At 43.1% G+C, this 22,780-nt stretch overlaps 1 protein-coding gene across 1 annotated transcript in view; it reads left to right on the top strand.

The window, feature by feature from the left end:
• Nucleotides 1–22,780, top strand: part of OAF (out at first homolog) — a 110,068-nt gene that overhangs the window by 5,449 nt on the left and 81,839 nt on the right. The gene's annotated exons all lie outside the window — the stretch shown is intronic.

Below are 22,780 nucleotides of genomic sequence, written 5' to 3'. Positions count from 1 at the left end.
ATTTTTTTTTTTTACGGAGGAATACTGTCGTTATTGAATGAAAATTGTTCATTCTGTTATCCTAGGAGAAAAATTTTCGAGTTTGTCCATTCAGATAATTTTGTCGTGATCACCTCTCCAAAACTGTGTGCTAACAATCAGATTATCGGACGATCATTTTAAAAGCGGTATTTTCCGTCTGATTTTCTGATCGTGTATACTAGGCATTTAATTATTGCTGATTAGACAGGCGTTTCACAAAATTTTCCTTTCCCATTGTAATTCCCATGTGCCCAACACATTGCTTAAATTGTTCACGCTTACCCGTTACCATTTCCAACACTAAGCTGTGTAGCAGTTGTGTGTGTTTGTGTTGGTTTTTTTTCTTGGGTTGGAACATTTGGGACTGTGTTTGTTGAAATTGTTAAAACCTGTTGTGGTTTTTTTTTTTCTTTTTTTTTCTTTTTTTTTTTTTTTTTTCTTTTTCTCCCAGTGGAATAAGAAAAAAGAAACTGTCATTTGTATAAATTGTTGTTGGGTATTTTTTTTTTTTTAGGCTTTTCCTTTTATTTTCTCCTAGGGATCCGGAGAGGAATCCGGATTTGTGGAGACAAACCAAACCCCATCAAAGCTTTTATTCATTTATGAAAATCTTAAGGCTCTGGTCACACTTGTGCGACTTGTCATGCGACTTTGGATACATAAATTCACAAAAGTAGCAGCCTATTGATTTCAATGGAACCCCATTCAAATGCTATGAGAATATATAATATATATATATAATGTATAATATATAAAAGTCGCAGCATTTTTGAAAAGGTTCCCACGCTACTTTGATGCGACTTTCTTGCCACTTGAGTACCAAAGTTGCATTTGAAATCCAGGACTTTGGAGTCGCGCTAGTGTGAACAAAGCTTTACTCTAAAGCGTAAAAACAAAAACCCCATTTCTGTAACTGCTTATAAAATGTTAGCTGGATTTTAGCTTCAATTAAGCAAGTCAATTTAGCCCCCGTTCATCCTGAATGTGGCTTTGAAATTGTGCTACTTCACTTGAAGTAGTACAATTTCAAAGCCGCAGGTCAGTGCGATTTCAGGTGCGACTTGCTTGACATCTGTGCAACTTCATACATGGATGTCTATGCAAGTCCTACCTGAATTTGCAAAAAATAGTGCAGAAGTCTTCTTTTTTTTTTTTTTTTTTTTTTTTTTTCAAATCGGTGCAGCACTGCAAAGTTGAAATGGCACTGATTGAAAAGTTCCATTGCTGACAATAGGGTGAGAACAGGTCAAATCGCATGAAAAGTCGCACTGGTGTGACTGCGGGCTTCAGGTTGGGTCCGCATATATTCATAAACATTCCTAATTAAATCACATGCGATGTTTGTGCGGTGCAATTTGAGCTTTTCATTTGCATGGCTCAAATCGCACCGCATTCGCATCAAAAAGGTGTAGAACCCTTTTTACTGGCACTGGAATCGGATCGCATGGGTGTTCACATCTATGTGATCCGATTCTGTCAATTGCACTGAGTTTTGTTAACCATTTTGTGATGTCAACTTAACATTGACTCTCTAACACTACCCTCCCCTAGAGCTGCACGATTCTGGATAAAATAAGAATCCCGATTTTTTTTTTTTTTTTTTTGAATAAAGATCATGATTCTCAGCGTAACATCATCTTTTACATTATATAGGGCTAACTTAACTGAACTGTTTTGTTTTTTTGTTTTTCCTCAAAAAACTGCTTTTGAAAGACTTCTGCACCAATACAGTGAGACATAAAAAATTGCAACGATTGTCATTTTAATCTTGAGGTTTCTGCTAAAAAGAAAAAAAAATTGATATATAATGTTTGGGGGTTCTGAGTTAATTTTCTTGCAAAAAATATAAATTTTAACTTGCAAGCAACAAGTGTCACAAAAAAGCTTAGTCCTTAAGAGGTTAAACTGCCTTCCTGTACAGACGGAAGTTCATTCATTTGATCTAAGAGTGAAATGATACATTGTAAAACATTGTGTTTATAGTTATCTAGCAGCCTTAACAATGATGATAAACATTTAGAGGCTTTTTTTTTTTTTTTTTTTTTTTATGAGTAAGCGGAGAACAGCTCTGTAAGGGCCCTTGCACACGGGCGATCCGATCAGATCTGCCTGTCAGTTTTTTAGGCGGATCTGATCGGATCCTCCATGCAGCTCTATGGGGCAGCGGATGTCAGCAGAGACGCCTCCGCTGACACCCGCTGCCATCCGTGTCCGATCCTGTCTGTGAAACCTGGACGGATGGAAACCCTATTTTTCCATCCGTTCAGTGATCGGATGAGAGCGGACAGGCGGTCTGCTCTCATCCGATCCCCCATAGAGGGCAGCGGGGGCTGAGACACCTCCCTCTCCGCACTGCAAGCGGAGACAGAGCTGTCATCCGCCGGCTCAGCGGGGATCGGCGGATCGATCCCCGCTGAGCAACACGGATCCGCCTACGGAGGCGGACCGTGTGAAAGAGGCCTAAGGGCCGGCGGATGACAGCTCCGTCTCCCCTTGCAGTGCGGAGAGGGAGGTGTCTCAGCCCCCGCTGCTCTCTATGGGGAATCGGATGAGAGCGGACCGCCTGTCCGCTCTCATCCGATCCGATCCCCAGGACGGATGGAAAATAGGGTTTCCATCCGTCTGGATTTTACGGACAGGATGGGATGCGGATGGCAGCGGGTGTCAGCGAACATGTCTCTGCTGACATCCGCTGCTCCATAGGGCTGAATGGGGCATCCTATCAGATCTGCCTAAAAAACTGACAGGCGGATCTGATCGGACCGCCCGTGTGAAAGAGCCCTAACAATCGAGGACATGCTGTTTTAAGATCCTGAGGGAGGACGAATCGAGATCACATGTTCTTTTTTTGTTTTTAACGAATAATCGTGCAGCTCTATCCTCCTCCCAGACTGACAGTGCTGCTGTTCAAAGGTGTCTCCTCCATCCGGAGAGGACGTATCCTAAGGCGGGAAGTGTTTTACTGGTGAAAACAAAAAGGGCGGGATATATATATATATATATATATATATATATATTTGAAAAGCTGCAATATATTAAAGTATAGTTTCACCTTCAGGAAGATTTTTCAAAAAATTCCCCATGGCAGTTCTATATCCAATGAATAGTATGTCTATTGCAAAGAGTAAAGGCCCTTCCATTACAGATACAGGTGTTTTTTGGGGGGGGGGGGGGGAACACTAGCCCCTTTTTCCCATCTATGTGCTGTTTGCAGGATGGGCTGAACATCACAATCCGGCAGCTGCAGGACGCCAGGACGTTCAAACTTTGCACATGTGCGCACAGCGTCCTCTTCCCTACTTCAGCTGAGCTCTGCAGGAACTGCACTGGGCCATGCAAACTGCGTGCATGTTCGGTCTCCTTCTCACATGATTACAAAAATAAAATAAAAGTGTATCTAATATTTTCCATCTCACCAAGAATTTTGGATTATCTAGGTGTTTTTCCATCCAGTACAGCTTTGTATAGTATGCATAGTGTTCCCTTTTGTCTGCTGGCGGACACATTGTGCTTATTACAGAAGTGTCCCATTATAGAGACTGCTTTTTATTCTTCACACGTTAGATTGCAGTTGAATAATAATCATAATTGTCTTTTAGCCCACGTTCACATTGGGCTGATTTGACATGCCAAATCGGAGCCTATTGCCGGCAATGGCAACGTCTGAATCTGTGCGACGCCCCACGATTCCCAAAAAAGTAGTTTCTGTACTACTATTGGCGACTTCAGGAGGCGATTTCAATAAACATCTGTGCAGGAACCCGCACAGATGTCTGTCAAATCACCCCCGAAGTCAGACTGAAATTCTGGTTTGAAATGACCCGCATGATTTCAAACCCGCCCTCAGTGTGAACCTAGGCTTAAAGTGTTACTAAACCTAAAAACTTTTTCAATTTCCCTGTGCCCCCCCTACCCTGTGTGAAGGGGAAGAGAGGGGAGAAGAGATATATTCTCCCCTTACTTCCTCTTTACACTTTATTCAAGAAGTAGCAGGAGCCATTGGCTCTTGCTGCTGTCAATCAAATGCAGTGAAGAGGAAGTAGGCTAAGTCTTGCAATGTAAGTCTATGGAGCGTGGCTCCAAATACGCACAGGTTGGGAGCGCGCAGACCACGCTTCTCCCCGTAGCAAGCGGCTAGCTATGGTGGATGGAAGAAGAGGAGGAGCCAAGATTATATTTAATAAAGCGGAGTTCCACCCAAAAGGGTGGAACCCAAAGGCTTTCTCTCCGCCCCACCCCGCCTACCCCTCCGCTGCCACATTTGGCACTTCTCGAGGGGGAGCAGATACTTGTCAAAACCAGGTACTTGCTCCTACTTCCGGGTAAGATTGCCGCAATCGTGGCAAACTTCGAAATTTCTGGCCCCTCCTCCTTCCCCCCCCCCCCCCGCTGCCTTCTTGGAGACACACACAGGTCCCAGAAGACCGCGGGACCATTAAGTAAGTGCAGCGCAGTAGGAAACAGGCTGTGAAGGCGCAAGTGAAGATCCTGATGCCGGCACCCGGAGCCGATGGATGGATCAGCTTGGGGTGCCGACTTCGCAAGATCCCTGGACAGGTAAGTGTCCTAATATTAAAAGTCAGCAGCTACAGTATTTGCTTTATTTATTTATTTTTTTGACAGACTGGAGCTCCTCTTTAATAACTGTGTGTTTTCAGGGCCCTCCTCTTCCATCAGTGATCTTTTATTTATGGACCCCCTAAACATTGATTTGAAAATGCACTGTCTGTTCTTTGCACCTTTTATGGAGGCAGTTTCTGGCTCCTACTTGTTGCATGGTATAGTCAGGGAAGGTTCTGTTCTACAACAGCAGATCTATCAGACATACAATATAATAAGGCGGTGCACAGGGCAGTGACGGTGTGCAGAGTTCGGTAAATCACATCAACCAGTCACATTTCACGTATCAAAGTTCAGAGAGGCAATAATTCTCTCTGGCTGCTGTGGATTGTTACTGAAGTGAAATAAGCTGATTGCTACATTTGTAAAGCAAATTGTGGGGGAAATTATTGTGCAATTTTATTATCAGTTTGGCGGAAGATGAATTTCGGCTGTCTCTTACACACAACAAAAAAAACCTGTCAGCTTTGGTCACAGCTGTTGTACTAACTATCCAATATTAGTACAGCGATCTCCCCTGCTTACCTTTGGTGTTCTGACAGTGGGGCGGCCTTCCCACCAGAACGCTCCAGTCAGCGCTTTGCGTTTTTGTTTCCATGGACTTCGATGGAAATGCATAAAAAAAATGCAGGGTTTGCACTTTTGATGCATTTTGGCTTCAACCACAAGACAGACCCCTCCAAAAAAAAAACATTACCTGGTGCGTTTTTTCACGTGCGTTTAACGCATAAACTGCAACCTGCTTGGGTGTGCACTGCATAGGTGTGAACCAAACCTTAGCCCTTAGCCCAGACTTGTATTTGACAGTTTAAATCAGATGACAGGTTGTACCACTTGCCCTTGCCCCACCCTATTAGATTGTTAGCTCTTATGGGCAGGGCCCTCTTGAATTGTAAGTCTACTGTCTGCCTTTATATTGTTAGGCGTTGTGCAAACTGTTGTCGCTATAAATCCTGTATAATACCTACTAGCGCTCCCGCTAAAAAACTCATAAATAGCCCTGTGATAGATCTGCAAAAGGATTTTTCTTAGAGATCAGGAGTGGATATGTCATGCTGTCATTACCAATCATAACCAGTTCAAGGATGGCAACATAACACTGGGAGTGATAACTAGTGATGCACCGAAAATTGGATTTACAGCATGGTGCCAAAAACGCCTGGGATTTTGCCGCAATTTTACCGTTCTTATGGTGTGCTTTTCATGGATCATGTAACTCAAAAAATGCATCAAAAATGCAACACGGTTGAATTTTTGCTGCATTTTCAATGCATTTCAATAGGGAGGTGCATTTGGTGCAGTGTTTTAACTAACCAAAAATACAGAAAGCAGGATTTTTAAGTGTTTCAGAAGGTGCCGATAATGGCCAACAATACATTTTAAATTCGTGATATTAATTAAAAAGTCTAATATAATTTATATAATTGTATTTTTTAAAAAACCTGTCAATTTCCAATTTTTCGGCCAGGGAAAATGCAGAATTTTCGGGTTTTGGCACCAGCGTTTTTATTTGGGTCCACCACTATAACATCATCAGGCGGGTGTTTGTTGTTTGTTCCTTATCCAATGACAGGTGGTAAGGTTCTTAGGGGTACATTCACACCAGCGATTCTTGCTATGGCTAAGTGTGACTGATGACTCTGATCACTATAATGACAGATCGCTGGCGGGCGCAGCTATTTGCGGCTCTCTTTAAAGCCATTGATTACCAACGGTGATCGCTGGCTGAGTGGTCAGCCATGGATACCTATGGCTGCCGGCGACCTGTAGCATTCTAGTCTAGCATCTCTAGACTCCAGGTGCTGCAGTCAGGCCGCCCCATTAGTCGATAAGGATGCAGCAGCTGCATGGACACAGTCGCTCGTACCAATGTGACAGACGTGTAGGTGCAGATAAGTGGATCTGAACGCACCCTGTCTATGTTCAGGTCTGTGTACCCCCACGCATGTCATGTTGGGGATGAGCGGCTGTGTCTAGAGATGCCGAAGACAACTGGCTTGTTCACAATAAGGCCCAGTTTCAGTGCCCATGTAAACTAAGCCCAACAGTGGGATTTTAACTCCACTTTTGTTGAGAAAAAAACATTCCCCTCTGGATGATCTCTGTACATTGCAGGGATTTTAACACACTTTGTTGCAGATTCCTACCTTTTTGTTGTTCTGAAGAAATCATTGTTTGTTCCTCTGTGCTGAGTGGGTCAAATGAGAGTGGTTTCATAATGGTCTGTAAGCAGTGGCAGCTGCAGGGCTCTAATGAGGAAATCTGCAGGGCCTGCATCCCTTTAGACGTGTTTCTATTGGGAGTATCTCACCAAAAATGACATTTTTGTTGCAGGGGATGCCAGAAATCTGACTTGTATCTTAGTGCAGACTTCTGGGAAAATTGGTGAGCCAATCACACAAGCAGGAAATGATGTTTCTGGGGTGTGGTCAGTATACATTCTGTGTACAGAACAGCTCCAGGTAGCCATATTGCATTGCATTTCCAGAAAATTACAACAGCTGCAGATTGAAAATGAAATGTAATTTTTAATAACCTTTCATTACAATATGGTTTGTGTCGCAGTTGTATACGCTATATTGTTTTTCTTTATTTGCTGATTTCCCCCCCCCCCCCCCCCAACGAAAGTGGGGTTTAGCCTTTAAAGCGGAGCTCCACCAAAAAGGGGAAGCGCCACTTGTTTGCACGCTTCACTGCCACATTTGGCAATTTTTTGGGGGGGGAGTGGGTACCTGTTCCCACTTCGGCGATCTGAGCCGGAAGTTTGGGCCATTCTCCTTTCACCACAGTCTTCTGGGACATATCACAGGTCTCAGAAGATTACAGAACCATTCACAACTCGCAGCACGGCTCAGACTGGCTGTGAAGCCACAAGGCTTCACTTCCCGTTTCCCTTACTTGCTATGTCGGCGCCTGCACCCGAAGCCAATTGCAGAATCGACTCAGGTGAGTAAATCACTGGGTCCCTGGCAGGGGAGGGCTGGCAGCCTTAGGCCTAGGGGACAAGTCCAGTCAAGTGGCCCATTGAATCATCAAATCGGCTCACCATCCATGCCCACCTGGTTTTATAATTGAGATTGATGTTATGAAGTAAGACAAACATGATGCAATGTGGTAACTTAATTTAATGTTATTAGCGACAAAGGAGGTTTAACAAAAATACATGACATCACGCCAGGCGGGGCCTAGGAAGCTCCTGTCAGGCAGAGATCACTCTGCCTGACAGGGAAGGGACTGTTAGTATTGTGCCAGCCGGGTGCAGGAGCGTACTCTGCACATTCATACCGCTCCACTGCAGCTCTGCAAATATAACATTGTGTAGTGGCAACCAGCAGCTGTTTACAGTGTCTGGCCCCTACATTAACCCAGCCCTGAGTGCAGCCTTTTTACCCAGCATCAGAGCGGCCCAGGGGGCAATAGCCACCCTGCCCCCCTTCCCAGTCCTCCCCTGGTCCCTGGACAGGTAAGTGTCCTTATATTAAAAGTGAGCTGCTGACTTAATTTTTTGGGGGGAGCCTGGAGCTCCACTTTATACTGCGTAAGGGGTTTTTTTTACTGTTAAGAGTGGTAAGGATCTGGAACTCACTTCCGCAATCAGTGGCTGCAGCGGGACTGATGTCTTTATTCAACGTATGTAATCATGCAGTTGATCCAGAGAAAAGCACATTTTACAAAGTGTGGTCCATATTTTAAGATCCAAAAAGTGCTTTCCAGTGCTCAAGTGGTATGCTTGGAAGCTGATTAATGTCGACTCCTTACTAGCACCAATAGGCCTTGCTGCCCCCTTAGAACCATGGCTATCATATGTACTGCAAAACAACAAGAAAGAGAGGGTGCACCGACCTAGCGCATTACCTAAATAAATGTATTGAAAAAATATATCGAGCAACAAATGTTCTATGCACAAACAAATGACATAAGTAAGCTCATCCTGAAAAGCAAGAGGAGTGCTACCAGATCTCCTGCAATAAACCAGTGTGGGAGGACCAGGGAGCCTCCGTGGTGGCTGATGCGTTTCAAGGGAGAACCTGCTTGATCAGAGTCAAAGGGCTCTGATCAAGAAGGTTCTCCAGTGAAAGGCGCTTATTGGTCTTCCACACTGGTTTATTGCAGATCTGGAAGTGATCCTCTTGCTTTTTATGACCGGCTTACTTTTGCCATATTTTAAGATGCTGTCACCAGTGCATAGTATAAGGAAAAGGCAGCATCTCACTTCTGAGTCTCTGCTTCTTTTAAAATTCAAGATACTATTGTATTTCCTCTAGAAGCTGCACATTGACATCACAGATTGCTACTAATTCTGTGAACTCCCAGCGCTGGATATACCCTCCTTTGATCCTATTGATTGTCTGTCTGACGCTTACTTGTTTTTAGCCCCCTACAATCATCACCTAAAATGTATCTGCATGGAACTTAAAGCAGTATTAAACCCAAAAGGCAAGTTGTAGCTTACTAGTTCTTAGATGTGATGGCTACATTAGTTTTCTTTTTTAGACTTTCTTCTAGTTTAATCTGGAGATCCAGCCAAGTAAGCCGTAAGGATGTTTTTCAAAAGAACAATCTCTCTTCCAGATAGTATATATTTACAGGGATGAGACAAACCATTTAAACACAGATACTTACAACGATCAGCTTTTATTTATGTAAAACCTTTATCCAAAAAGGAAGGAAAAAAAAGGTTTGTTGTAACTGATTATAAAGTGTGAGCTGGAGTTTGGATTCAGTTTGTTAGTATATTTAAATTTGCTAGTACATCAGGTTGACAATCCTGCAATCCAAAAGTGCCCCTTGTGCTCCTTCATCCAGAGTGGGGGCACTCTCTACAAAGGAGGTGTGGTAATGGCCGAGTAACTAGGTGAAAACGGAGCCTAAAAAAAAAAAAAAACGAATGCAGCTGCCACATCTAATGATTGGTAAGCTGCAATATATTACATTATTGGTTTTGGTATATTACAACTTAATGCAGTTGCCCAATCAAATAGTGAATGTGTGTGTGCTTATACATCATAGAGGCATCTTTTAAGGACTGTATACCACTACATACATGTGTGACCTTTGCAAACCTGGAAATAATACTTTAACCACTTAAGCCCCGGAAGATTTTACCCCTTTCCTGACCAGGGGGTATTTTGCGATTCGGCACTGCGTGACTTTAACGGACAATTGCGCGGTCGTGCGACGCTGTACCTAAACAAATTTGACGTCCTTTTTTTCCCACAAACAGAGCTTTCTTTTGGTGGTATTTGATCACCTGTGCGATTTTTTGATCACGCGCTATAAACAAAAAAAGAGCGTCAATTTTGCAAAAATAACAATATTTTTCACATTTTTTTTTATATGAAATTCCCCCCAAAAAAAAGTAAAAATCAAAATTTTTTAAAATTTTCGGCCAATTTGTTTTATGCTACATATGTTTGGTAAAAAAAATCGCAAAAAGCGTATTTTGATTGGTTTGCGCAAAAGTTATCGCGTTTACTAACAAAGGGAAAGATTTTTGTCATTTTTGGTGTTTTTTTTTTTTTTTTAACGCGTAATGGCGGCGATCTGCGATTTTTTTTTTTTTTTTTGCGGTACTGCGACATTGGGGCGGACAGATCGGACCCTTGACTGACATTTGTGACACTTTTGGGGTTACCAGTGACATTTCTACAGTAATCAGTGCTATACATATGCACTGTTACTGTAAAAATACACTGGTTGTGAAGGGGTTAACTTTATTTGGAAGGGAGGGGCTGTGTGTATCCCTAGGGGCGTGCTTTCTACTGTGATTGGCTGTGGCTTGAGCTGTAAGGACACTGATCAACGGATCTACATACTAGATCCGTTTGATCAGTGTCTTTACAGCGAGGAGAATGACAGGCAGCTTGTTTACACAAGCTGCCTGACATTCTCCCTCTCCCCCGCCGATCGCCGAGTGACCGGCGGACATCGGGTCCGCTGGTCACACGCGCGGGGGGGGTCCGTGACCACGCGGGAGCGCGCCTCCTGGGGCGCGCGCTTGCTCCCTAGACCCTCACACGCTAGTGACGTAGCCCTACGTCACTTTGCCTGTGAGGGGCTGACTGCCGACGTAGATCGGCGTTAGGCAGTCGGCAAGTGGTTAATACCAGACTCCATATCCCTTCTAATCCATAAAAAAAAAAATCCTGTTTTACAATAATTGGATTTGTGAGAAGTGATGTAGATGGTGAAAGTACGCTGTCCAGGCAAGGCATTCATTTTTACATCTGCTGTATTGTAGCTGCAACATGTTGTAACGTTTTAGCCAGTTAAACAAGAGTAAAGTGAGATCAAACTAAGTGAGTGAAGTGAAATTTATAACTGTGCCTAAAGCCCCTTTCACACATAGCGTCCGTTCAGTTCATCAGTTCAGTCACGTTTTTTGTCTTCAGTCAACGTCCGTTTTCATCTCAGTTCATATCCATTTTTCATCCGTTTTTCATCTGTTGTCATCCGTTTTTCGTCCGATCCGTTTTTTTGACGGATGAAAAATAGGGCATTCATATGTTCAAAAAAACGGACATTGACGGAAGTGGATGAAAACGGATGTTAACTGATGATCATCCGTTTTTACATAGAGATGAATTGATGTCCGTTTTTCATCCGTCAATGGATAGATGAAAATGGACAAACGGACAGCGTGTGTGAAAGGGGCCTTAAGGCCCGTACACACGTACCGATCGTCGGCATACAAACGTCGGTGGACGAAGGATCTGCCGATTGTACGCGTGTTAGTATGGTGCCTCCGACAGATGTCTGCGCACAATCCGCGGACAAAAGTCTTTCTTGCAAACATGAAAATATTTGTATGCCGACACCAGAACGGACGATTGTTCGCCTGTCAGTACACAATTCTGCCGACACACAGCTACAAATCCCAACACGCATGATCAAACCAAATGAGTTCCCGGAAGAATTTTCTCTAGTAAACTCAACATTTTATTCAGAAAGAACTTTCGGCTCGCGGAAGTCCAAGAAATATGTGAAATGCGGAGCACATGCTCATCTTGATAAATGTGAGAAGAAGGAAGATGCTGCTCATAATGCCATACTTTTCTAATAAAAAGGCATGTGTTCTGTTATGATGAAGATAATGTTTGTCTATTCTATCTGTTCTATCAAATTTTAGAATTAAATAATTTGAACTCTTCACCATTATTTTTGTATTTTCACACCAAAGATCTAACTATTGATATGACCCTTTATTCTTGTATGAATTAATGTCTAAAACATATTTTTCAGGTTATGCACAATATTAAACATGTTAACAAATTCAGATAGGCCATTTTTTATTTTCAATTTTCTTTATTTTTTGGATCTCAGCAAAAAAAAAACAAAGCAAACATCAATACTTTCCGTATAACTAAACATAAAAAAGGTCCATTTGGACAAAATTAAACTAGAAACTGGCAAACAGGGGTAAAATAAATAATAGGGGGTTACAAAAATTAAAGTTGCTGGTAACTGTAATCAGGTTGCCATGAGGGCAGGTTTGGATCCTGCTGGCCATATTGCCACTGGCCATGTGGCATTTGGCGAGGTGGTGGGTGTTGTGGAGGTGGAGGTGGAGGTGGAGGGCACGGGTGCTCCTGGCATGCATGGCTGTGCTCAGTAAGTATGCCGTTTTCAGCCTTTTGCAGCACATCAAGAATAATTTTTCTGGCATACTGACACTGCCTGAGGTCCACCTTATCTAAAATTTTTGCCGTCATGTTGCCGAAGGACTCATTGGCCTCCGGTTTCCGACGTAGGGCTATGGTGGCCTCCTGGATAAACTCGTCGGTGATGTCATCCACGTGCTTCCTCTTTTGCCTCCGTTTGGCAGGAGGAGGTGGTGGTGGAAATAGTTCCACAGGCTCCTCAGGCTCCGCAGGCTCCCCAGGCTCCTGGCTGCAACCTGGCTCCTCCTCAGTGACACTTCCCTGTTGATGAAATGAACAATTGATTAGAATGTTATAGTGTATATAAAAAGTCATGTTTGTTATATTATTGTGAACAAATAGCAGACTTTACATACAGTGGCATATCTAGGGTCTCCAGTGCCCTTGTTGAGGAGCTGTATTTGGCAACAACCCCCCCCCCCCCAAGATCAATGTAAAACTGTAACCCACCCCCCCAAAAAAAAATTAAAGGGCATTAAAAGTTTCTAATTTGCCCCTTGTTTGCCCAGTGTAGAGCTCTCTAGTGGGCAATCATTGTCTCAGGTGTGAAAAAGAAAGAGAGGGTTGAGAGATAGAGAGAGGGAGAGAAAGAGGGGGTGTGAGAGAGAGAGGAGGGGGTTGCAGAGAGAGAGGGGCCTGAACTTGCAGAGGACTTGATGTAGGGCATTGAGGGTGAAGCAGTGCAGGGAAACATGAATAAGGAAGCCACCTGCCTTGCTGACCCAGAGTGAGAGACCAGAGACATGGAAGCAAGGATGGATGGATCATTTGCAGGAGCTGTTAGTTTTGTATTAAAAAAGGTTGAGCCAGAGGAATGCTGAGGCTACAGCAGTGTTTGTTAGGACCAGAGGTGTGCTGGGGATGCAGCAGTGTTTGTAAGACCAGAGGTGTGCTGGGGATGCAGTGAGAGGCAGTCTCAGTCTCCTGGTCTTTTGGCTCAGCTGCTCTCAATGTTTTACACCTGCATGAAGCTGCTCTCAATGTTTTACACCTGCATGAAGCAGCTCTCAATGTTTTACACCTGCATGAAGCTGCTCTCAATGTTTTACACCTGCATGAATCCGCCTGCAAACTGGGGGTTCTGGGGTGTGCAGGCTGAGTGGATTGTTAAAATAAACAATAAAACAATGCCAATGTTTTTGTGACCCACCCCCCTTGGCCTGCGCCCCTGGCGGTTGCCTGTCATGCCAACCCCTTGCTATGCCCGTTTACCTAAAGGGTCAATTATGGTTTAGCTTATAATTTTGTTACATGATTACATTTTAACAGACAATATATTGTGAAATGCCATACCTGAGTAAAACTCTCCTCCAGGAAATCCTCATCCTGGCTTGGATCTACAGACACTGAGCCCTCTGCCGAAGTCGAAGGCAGCGTAGAAATTGACGGCCTGGATTCCATGGTGTCTGCCAGGAACCGCATGTTATCAAAGTACCACAGCCGTGGTACATATACATTCCGTGCCCCTGCTCCAGACTGGGTGGAATCTTCTATTTTTTTTAACTCCCGCCTGTAGGCAGTGCGAATACTGTTTATTTTTTTGCGGATATAATCAAAATTTGCCCCAGGACAGACGGGCTTGTAGAAGGCCACCAAATGTTCCATGGCCTGTTTTCTGAGTTTTCTATTTTTATAATCTGCGGACTTGACTTGCCACAAACAGGGCAGTTGCCTGAATTCATCAATGAAACTGATGAGAGAGTTGTGGGTGGTGAAATTGTCCACCATATTGCAGGACAGTATATGCCTGCAAGACACAAAACAACACAAAACATATTAAAAGAGCATGTATTTTGGCACATAATAAAGATATTCCTAATAAAAGCTGTATAGGGCCCAAAACACACACTTTCTATTAAAAGAGTCGTACCTTTGTTTGTGGGGAAAAGTCGTGATTCGCCGCTCGATCGTGCTCCAACTCTCGATATGTCCGCTAGCGAATCGTCGGCCGAACGATCTGGCGTCCTTTAAATACAGCGCAGGCGTCAACTCCTCCTCCAGTGGCGGGCTTCTGCAGGGGTGTGTACGTGCCGAAGATCAGGCCTACATGCGACACTCACACCTGAAGCAGAGGAACAATCTTGTAATCAAGAATAATGTCTCAACAATCTGGGAGCTCAATTAGTGGGGGCCGAAGTGATTGGGCCACCAGAAAATCAAGGGCTACACCCATGTCAAAGCCAGAAATGGTGGAGATGGTCTCCATTTTAGAAAAAATGGATTATGATGGCAAGTTGGCAAATTACGAGCGGCCCAATGCCAGGAAAGATGGCATCATGGACAAGGTGGTGGCCTGTTTGGTCAAAAAATTCGGTGTCGAGCGATCGAAAGATCAGATTCGGAAACGGTGGTCTGACCTGAAACACCGTGAGCAGGATCAGCTTTCCCAAATCCATTGGATTTTGAAAAAAAGTAAGTTTTATTTTTTCTTTATTTTTTTAATCATGCAATATGTTTTTTATAATTTTGTGTATGTTGTATTAACATGTCTAGATTATAATGTCTATGTAAAAAGTTAGATTACTCATTTTAGTTGTCATGTCGTGATTTGATCGATCTATTGTTGATGTTTTAGTATATGACATTAAAAGTCAGGAAGCCATAGTTAAAAATATATGTATTGTGTTGCAACGAACGTTCTTTCCTGCACGAATCTTCTCAGCAAACATTCCTATTAATCACAGATTATTATTCAAACCTTTAAATAGGAGAAAAACGTAAACTCCGTGCCAAACTATGGGAAAGGAGGAGGAGAGGTCTGGCAGCTCCATCGGCAGTTGCCGAACAAGATGAGGACATGGGCACAGAAGGTGGCACAGATTCCACTAAAGGTAATTGGTTCCTATGCACTGTCAAACATTAATGTACCATATTTTTCGTAGATAACCATGTACATGTCTTCATATTTGTTACTAAAAGAGCTATCAAGCAGGGCACCATGTCCTAACAAATGTACCTCTTGTGACTTTTATGATACGGCCAATGTTTTGTATTATGTAGATGAAGACATTATTCCTGAACTTATTCTGGTGGAGCCAACAAGTGATGAGACACCAGAGCAACATGAAGGTTTGTAGGCACAGATTTTTGTGTAGTGGGATCATAGAAATATGTGTATTTGCAATGATTGTTTAACCTTATATTCTTGTATTCCCTTACAAATTTACATTGCAGATGTTGCATCATGCCAGGATGTGGCATCCCCAGCCATGTCAGAACCCCGATCTCCTGGCAACTTGGCAAGCAGCATGGAAGCCACTTCCGAAAATGTGGAGGATCCAGGACCAAGTGTCCAAGAGCCAATTGTGTGCCCACGTAGGTTTTTTCATAATGATTTTTATCAGTGTTTTTTTAGCCTCCAATTGTCAACACTAGTTCCCTATGGGAGCCTCTTTATTTGAATGGAAGTGGCACCGTAAGTCGGATCAGGATGCTCTGACTTGCGGGGCCACTTGCGCTGTGAAGATTTTTTAGGGGGAAGTACACAGACAAATTGAAGAACCCACCGTGGGTGTCCACCCCAAGTTTACAACCAGGCCTTTTGTGTGTGGTATTGAGTTTGAGGGTATGCCCACAACAAAAAGACAGCGTGGGTTACCCCCAAAACCCCTACCAGACCCTTATCCAAGCATGCAGCTTGTCAGGCCAGGAAAGAGAACGAGCAAGCGGACCAAACACCCCCTGGACCACAGCAGGACACATGCCCTCAACATGGGGGGGTTTTGTTGCTTTGGGCCAGGGGGCCTCTGCACCGCACACACAAAAGCACCTTGCTCCCATGTAGAGGAGGACAAGGGCCTCATCCCCACAACCCTGTCTGGTGGTTTTGGGGGGTCATGCGGCCAGGGGGTTCCTAGGACTTTGGAAGCAACCTTTAACAAAGGGTGGCCCCCAGATCCCAGACCCCAATCCCTATGTGAATGGGTATGGGGTACATAGTACCCCTACACATTAACCACATAAATGGAAGTGTATGTGAATAACGACAGGAGACGTTTATGAAATGTTCTTAAATATCTTCATCCGGTCTTCTCCACTCTGCTCTTTGGATCTTCTCCTCTCCACTCTTCTGCTGTCCAATCTTCTGCTCTTATGTTGTCTGCTCTTTTGCCCTAGGCTCTTCTTCTTCCTCCTGTCCTCCTCCGATGCTGTTGCCGTGCATTCTGCCCTTCTCTGGTCTCTGCATCTTAATATATATACATTACGACCATGCCCTCACAATGACGTCATCATGCGTTCACACCCCTAATAAATCTATAGTAAGCTCAGGAGACCGGCAGAATCATCAGCAACAGCATCGGAGGAGGACAGGAGGAAGAAGAAGAGCCTAGGGCAAAAGAGCATAAGAACAGGGTAGGTATTAACTCGAGAGGAATTTAAGATTACCTGGACACCAAATGTTTCTCTATTATTATGACCTCATGTAGGTGATTCACATTGACTCATTTTTTTTTATTTTTTACAGACCATGTTTTACATAGTTGCACATTAGCCAAATTGACCCGTGAGGCTCTCCAATGCTGCGCAGACCTGGAACAAATAAAGGAGACTGCAACGGCATTACAAATCAAAATGCGCAATTTTGTGGACCTGATTGGCAAATTTTAAGCCACAATTTTACTACGTTTTTAATGTTTGTATTGGGATGTTCCTGATGTTACAAATTTTTTATAATGTTTTATGGCATTTTAATTACACTCAGATGTTAAAGAGTGTACCCAAGTTTGGGAAAAGCACTTTACAACACCCTAACCCTAACCCTAACCCTAACCCTAACCCTGTGAATGTTTGATACTAAAACGTTTTTACATTCAACAATGTGTGTTCAATTCTTTATTAGACTTTCGTTGGGGGGTCGAGGTCTAAAGCTGTGTAAAGAAGCACTAAATGTATGATGGCTGTCCTATTCCCATATTTACATGTTAATGAAAGCATTTTGGACACTGCCATATGCGAGTTGCTGGAGGTGTCAAATGTTAAAGATACCCCCAGTTTTAACGCATATCACAGTGCGATCTGACATTTCACACAGGATCGGATCACACAAGTTTGAACGATTGTGCGATCCTATCCTGATGCGGCTGAATAAATGCATCATGTGCGACTTTTGTGCGAGTGCAGTGCGAATTGAGCCATACAAACTGTATAGCTGATTTTCGCATGAACATCTGATCGCATGTAATAAAGGAGCAGTGCGCTACGATATTACATGCCATCAGATGTGCAGTGTGAATTGAGACATACACTTTGTATGGCTACATTCGCACTGAACACGCATACAAGTCGCACATGACCCTTTATTTCTGATGTATCTGGATTGGATCGCACAGTGCTTAACACTTGTGGAATACAATCCTGTGCAAAAAGTAAGTGGCGGGTCACCCTTATGCAATGCTGGAAGGCTGCAAAGTCGCAGACTTCCCGCATCGCATAAGTGTGACTCAACACTCAAGGTACTAGCAGTCCTAGGATAGTGTAGGGAGATCAGTGTAATCTATAGTGTATTGCTTGTTCGTTGCTCTAGTTCACTTTCCATTACCTATATATATAACACTTTGAGATGAACAATGATCAAGTTTCACATAACACTGACATATCCTAACATTGGTGGGCAGTGAGAAGGATGTCATAAATGAACACAACATAACAGGTGTAGGTACTTTGTTAATACCCTAATGTATTATATGAAATATATAGTATGGGCAACTTCTGGACAATGAACACCAATGTAAGGTGACATTAGATGAACCTTGGGTGTGACCTAGTTCTCAATGTGACAGGGTTTGTGTACATTTTGTGGGGTGCAGAAGGCCCTTGTATTTACACCACTGGCTAAAAAATAACACATGGCCATCATCACTTTGGATCAGCTGGTGAGAGACTACAGTCAAGAAACACACTGATGAATGTATTAACCCTTCCAAAGTCACACATATATAACACATGATTAACCCAAATAATTGTGTTTGGCATATGTGCCCAAATGATTATAATCCACAATACAGAATCATTGCAATTTTTGTTTAATGTGTTGAAAAATAATATATCTCTGACATTTATCTTGTGTGTCCAATCTTTAACAAGATTAATGGGTGTGTGACAGTGATTGCTGCCAGGACACAGCTCCTCTCCCCACGAAATAGTCCAGATATTCCTGGCGGATCTGACGGGCCCTGTGTGATGCCAATGCTGACCGTCCAACTTCCATTGACGGCATGGACTCCACTTGGTTAGAAGGTTGGGCCTCTCCACTTGTACCTGGCATAGCAGGGTCAGTATCCAGTTGCTGCAATACATAATTTTGTGCATTCCTGCGTAGGAAGTTGTGCAAAATGCAGCAACACAAGACCACATTATCCACTTTGTACAGTGCCAGGTTTATGGACGTCAGGAATATCCGGAACCGGTTGGCCATTATCCCGAAGGCATTCTCCACAACTCTGCGAGCTCTGGACAACCGGTAGTTGTAAATCCTTTGGTCTGGGGTGAGGTTCCTCTGAGGGTAGGGCTTCATGAGATGCTCCCCAAGCGCAAAAGCCTCATCTGCGATAAACACAAAGCTCATACCCTCAACAGTTTGCTCCCTGGATGGCAGGTTCAGAGTGCCGTTCTTTAGACGACGAGCGAACTCCGTCTGATCAATAACTCCCCCATCCGAAATTGCGGCCATTTTTGCCAATATCCAAAAAAATAAACTCATAGTTTGCATTAACTATAGCTAGCATGACTATACTAAAAAAACCTTTATAATTATAAAAAAATGTGCCGGAATTCGGAGGGGGGACAATGCGAACGTGCTTCCCATCAATAGCACCCCCACAATTGGGAAAATTCCACTTCTCCAGAAATTGATCAGAAATCTCCAGCCATTGCTCTGCGTTTGAAGGAAACTGTGGGGAAAAAATAAAAAAAATAAAATTAGTGCTTGAGCACATCACATTATTAATTACACACACAGTTGTCTGTTAAATGCTTATGCAACTTGCTAAAAAAATATACAACAGGAAGGCAAAGGTTTGGATATGGGGATGTAACATCTACATACATTTATTTTCAACCTCCTATTGTTCTTATATTGTAAAGGGCCATACACACTAGAAGATTCTCTGAAGACTTTTTCGTGCAGATTTACCTTTTCTATGTAGTGCAAGGGCCTACCAGATTGCATAGGATTTGAAAGTGTTTGTTGGACCTTATATTATTTGGTTTTGGTAAATCGGAAGGATAAATTGTTCTGACAATCTTCTAGTGTGTATGGCCCATTATACTCACCAGCTAGAGCTGAGATTTACAAACTACGGCCATCCAGCTGTTGCAGAACTACACATCCCATGAGGCCTTGTAATTCTCTGACATTCACAGACATGACTAGGCATGATGGAAATTGAAGTTCGTGAACAACTGGTGGGCCATAGTTTGAAGACCTCTGAACTTGAGCTTTGGTATATGCTGACTTTGAGATTTAGCATGTGGGTGGGGCATGGGTAAGTAAAACTGGGCATTTATACATCAATAAGGGCTTGTGGTCAGTGAAGGTTTTAACATCATTACATAAACATACAGAATCATAGGTGGGAATGGATGGACTGATGTATTTTAGATAAATCATTAACTAGGTACTAAAACATTGGCCAAGGAATAATTGTTTGAGGGAAAGCAATAAAATTAGATAAATTCGACATACTGTTAACAGGCAATGCGTTTAGGGACACATAGGAGAGAATGGTGGGGTGGTTAGTGGGTAATTTTACAAATGGTTAAAGATAATCTACATCTTTACTACTATGTGCATGCGGACAGAGGGTAGTTTACAAATAATGGCCTGTGTCAATTGCTGTACATCCAAAAACATCATAATTCGGGTGAAACTAGTAATACATGTAATGTAATGTAAAAAATCAAACATACCTTGATATAGTCCTTCTGCAAGACCTTGATGATGGCAGAGCAGGTCTCAGGGATGATGACTCCAAGTGCTTGGGGGGAGATGCCTGTGGTGAACTTCAGATCCTGCAGGCTTCTCCCTGTTGCAAGATACCTCAACGTCGCAATTAACCTTTGCTCAGGAGTAATTGCAAGCCGCATACAAGTATCCTGCTTCAGAATATAGGGGGACACCAGGGCAAGAAGACGGTAAAAGATGGGATCCGTCATCCTCAAATAATTCCTGAAGTCATCAGGATTATTTTCCTGGAGCTCCCTCAGCAAGGACATATGAGAAAATTGATCACGGTTAAGCAACCAATTTTTCGTCCAGGAGGTCCGCTTCTTCTTCCTATTGCTCGTACGTCGTCTCAGAGCCAAAACTCCAACACTAACGACAGCAACGGACGAATTCACGGTCGCCATAATAAATTCTCGAACGATGTCTCGGAAAATAGCGAAATGTCGTCAACCAAACAAATGCTACCGAAATCAGCGCGAGATGCCCAGAAGGGTCACGGCCAAACACTCACTTCCTCTTTTGTAGCGGCGAACGTGCGTGGAACGTAGTGACGTCATTTTCTGTCGGAAGACAAATGTCCTGGGCAAGTTTAGAGCACTTTTCAACAGACAAACAACAAACACACCAGCCGCGAACATTTGTAGGACGTTCCGTCGGCCGACGATCGGTACGTGTGTACGGGGCTTCAGGCTCCATTCACACCTGAGCGTATCAATTTCAGGCTTTTTTTAGGCATTTTTTGCAGGTGTTTGGAGGCAGGCATTGACATCCAACAAAAAAAATGCCTGTAATCTGCCAAAACAGAAGCTCATGTACTTTTTTGAGCGTCAGGTGACTAAACGTTCAGATGTCAACAGGGGCCATTGAAATTAATAGGATTTTAATTGTTGGGCGTTTTGAGACTTCAGAGATGAGCATTCATCAGAGATGAAATACGCTCAGGTGTGAACAGGGCCTTTAAGATAATGCATTGAATTGGATAAATAGACCCATGAAGCATAAAAAATATATCTAAAGGCAAAACTTATTTTATACCACAAATAAAAGGAAAGGTTTTAAATAAATATTTTATTATTAATATTATTACTTATTGGTTGGCATACAGGCTTCAATTAATGATTGAGTTATTTTCTAATCAATCTCTTCCAATGAGTTGACAACCCATTTGATTTTGATATGGAAGTGGATTTCAATGAGTAGTTTTACCCTGCAATCATAAATTATCAATCACAGCTGTTTCCACCATATAATCTCATTATTTGCTTGAAATAAGATTGTATTCATGAACATAGTATTTCAGTGCTGCCGATCAATACAAACAGTCCAATATGTTTCTGCCTTGGCTGAAGAACTCAGCTTGAATCATTCCTAAATCAATCAGAAGGGGAGTTATTATTATTTGCTTGTTTTGTAGATTTGGTCGTTTTGATTGGATAATGAAAAGGAAGTGTGAAGCCACCGTTGGGCTCCTTTTGCACTGACAGGCTGATCAGGTTCGCTTGTCAGTTTTTCAAGTGGACCTGATCTGACCATCCATACCTCTCCTATGGAGAGGGAGATGTCAGGGGGCATGTGACTGCTTACATCCGCCGGCATCAGATCCTGTCTGCGAAATACAGACAGATGGGGATCGGATGACAGTCAGATAGACAGGCCGTCTGTTTCCATTCAACTGCCCCATAGAGGACAGTGGTCTGTGTCTGTGCAGGCAGGCAGATCCACTTGATGTAGTCCACCCTATGTGAAAGGGGCCTTAGGTTTGTGTTTTGAAAATATTGAGAAAGCTGATACAATCAGTGACGTTTCTCTTTTAGGCCCCTTTCTTACGGGCGATCCAATTCGATCCATCTGTCAGTTTTTAAGGCGAACCTGATCGGATTCTTCCCTATAGGGCAGCGGGTGTCAGCAGAGACATCTCCGCTGACACCCACTGCTATCCGATCTGATCCTGTCCGTGAAATCTGGATGGTTGGAAACCCTATTTTCCATCTGTCTGGAGGATCGGATCGGATGAGAATGGACAGGCGGTCCGTTCTCATCCGATCTCCCCATGGAGGACAGTGGGGATCTGACAGATCTGTCTCTGCACACATTGGAGAATATTTACTACCACTTTAACTCTAAATCAGAATGCCAGACAACACTTTTTAAGCCATTACAACAACATATATTTTTTTTATAAAGGCTTTATATAAATGAATACAAGATAACTATAGTAAGCACCCCAGTCAGTGGTAAACTATTTGTCTCAACCCTCTAACTGCCACTTTGCAGAAGAACTTGGTCGGTTAAAAGTTGTTGAAAAACAAGGTATGGCAACCCCATTAACACTTGTCATACCTACGTAATGCATTATAAGGGTTGTGGGGCAGGTAGACCACTGCCCCTTTATTAGGTTTAAATAGTAATTCTACCAGTCACTGTCCTGGGAAGAGGATCAGAGGGATGCCTTCTGTTTGGTGTTCTTTCAGGCTGCCTGCACATTGGCGTAAGCAGTTTTCTCACATAAGGCTGTAATCCTCTTCACAGGAGC

Source organism: Pelophylax lessonae, assembly GCF_965119305.1.
Source record: "Pelophylax lessonae genome assembly, chromosome: 12".
In the NCBI taxonomy this organism is placed as follows: domain Eukaryota; kingdom Metazoa; phylum Chordata; class Amphibia; order Anura; family Ranidae; genus Pelophylax; species Pelophylax lessonae.
This window is presented reverse-complemented; position numbering and strand designations above follow the sequence as displayed.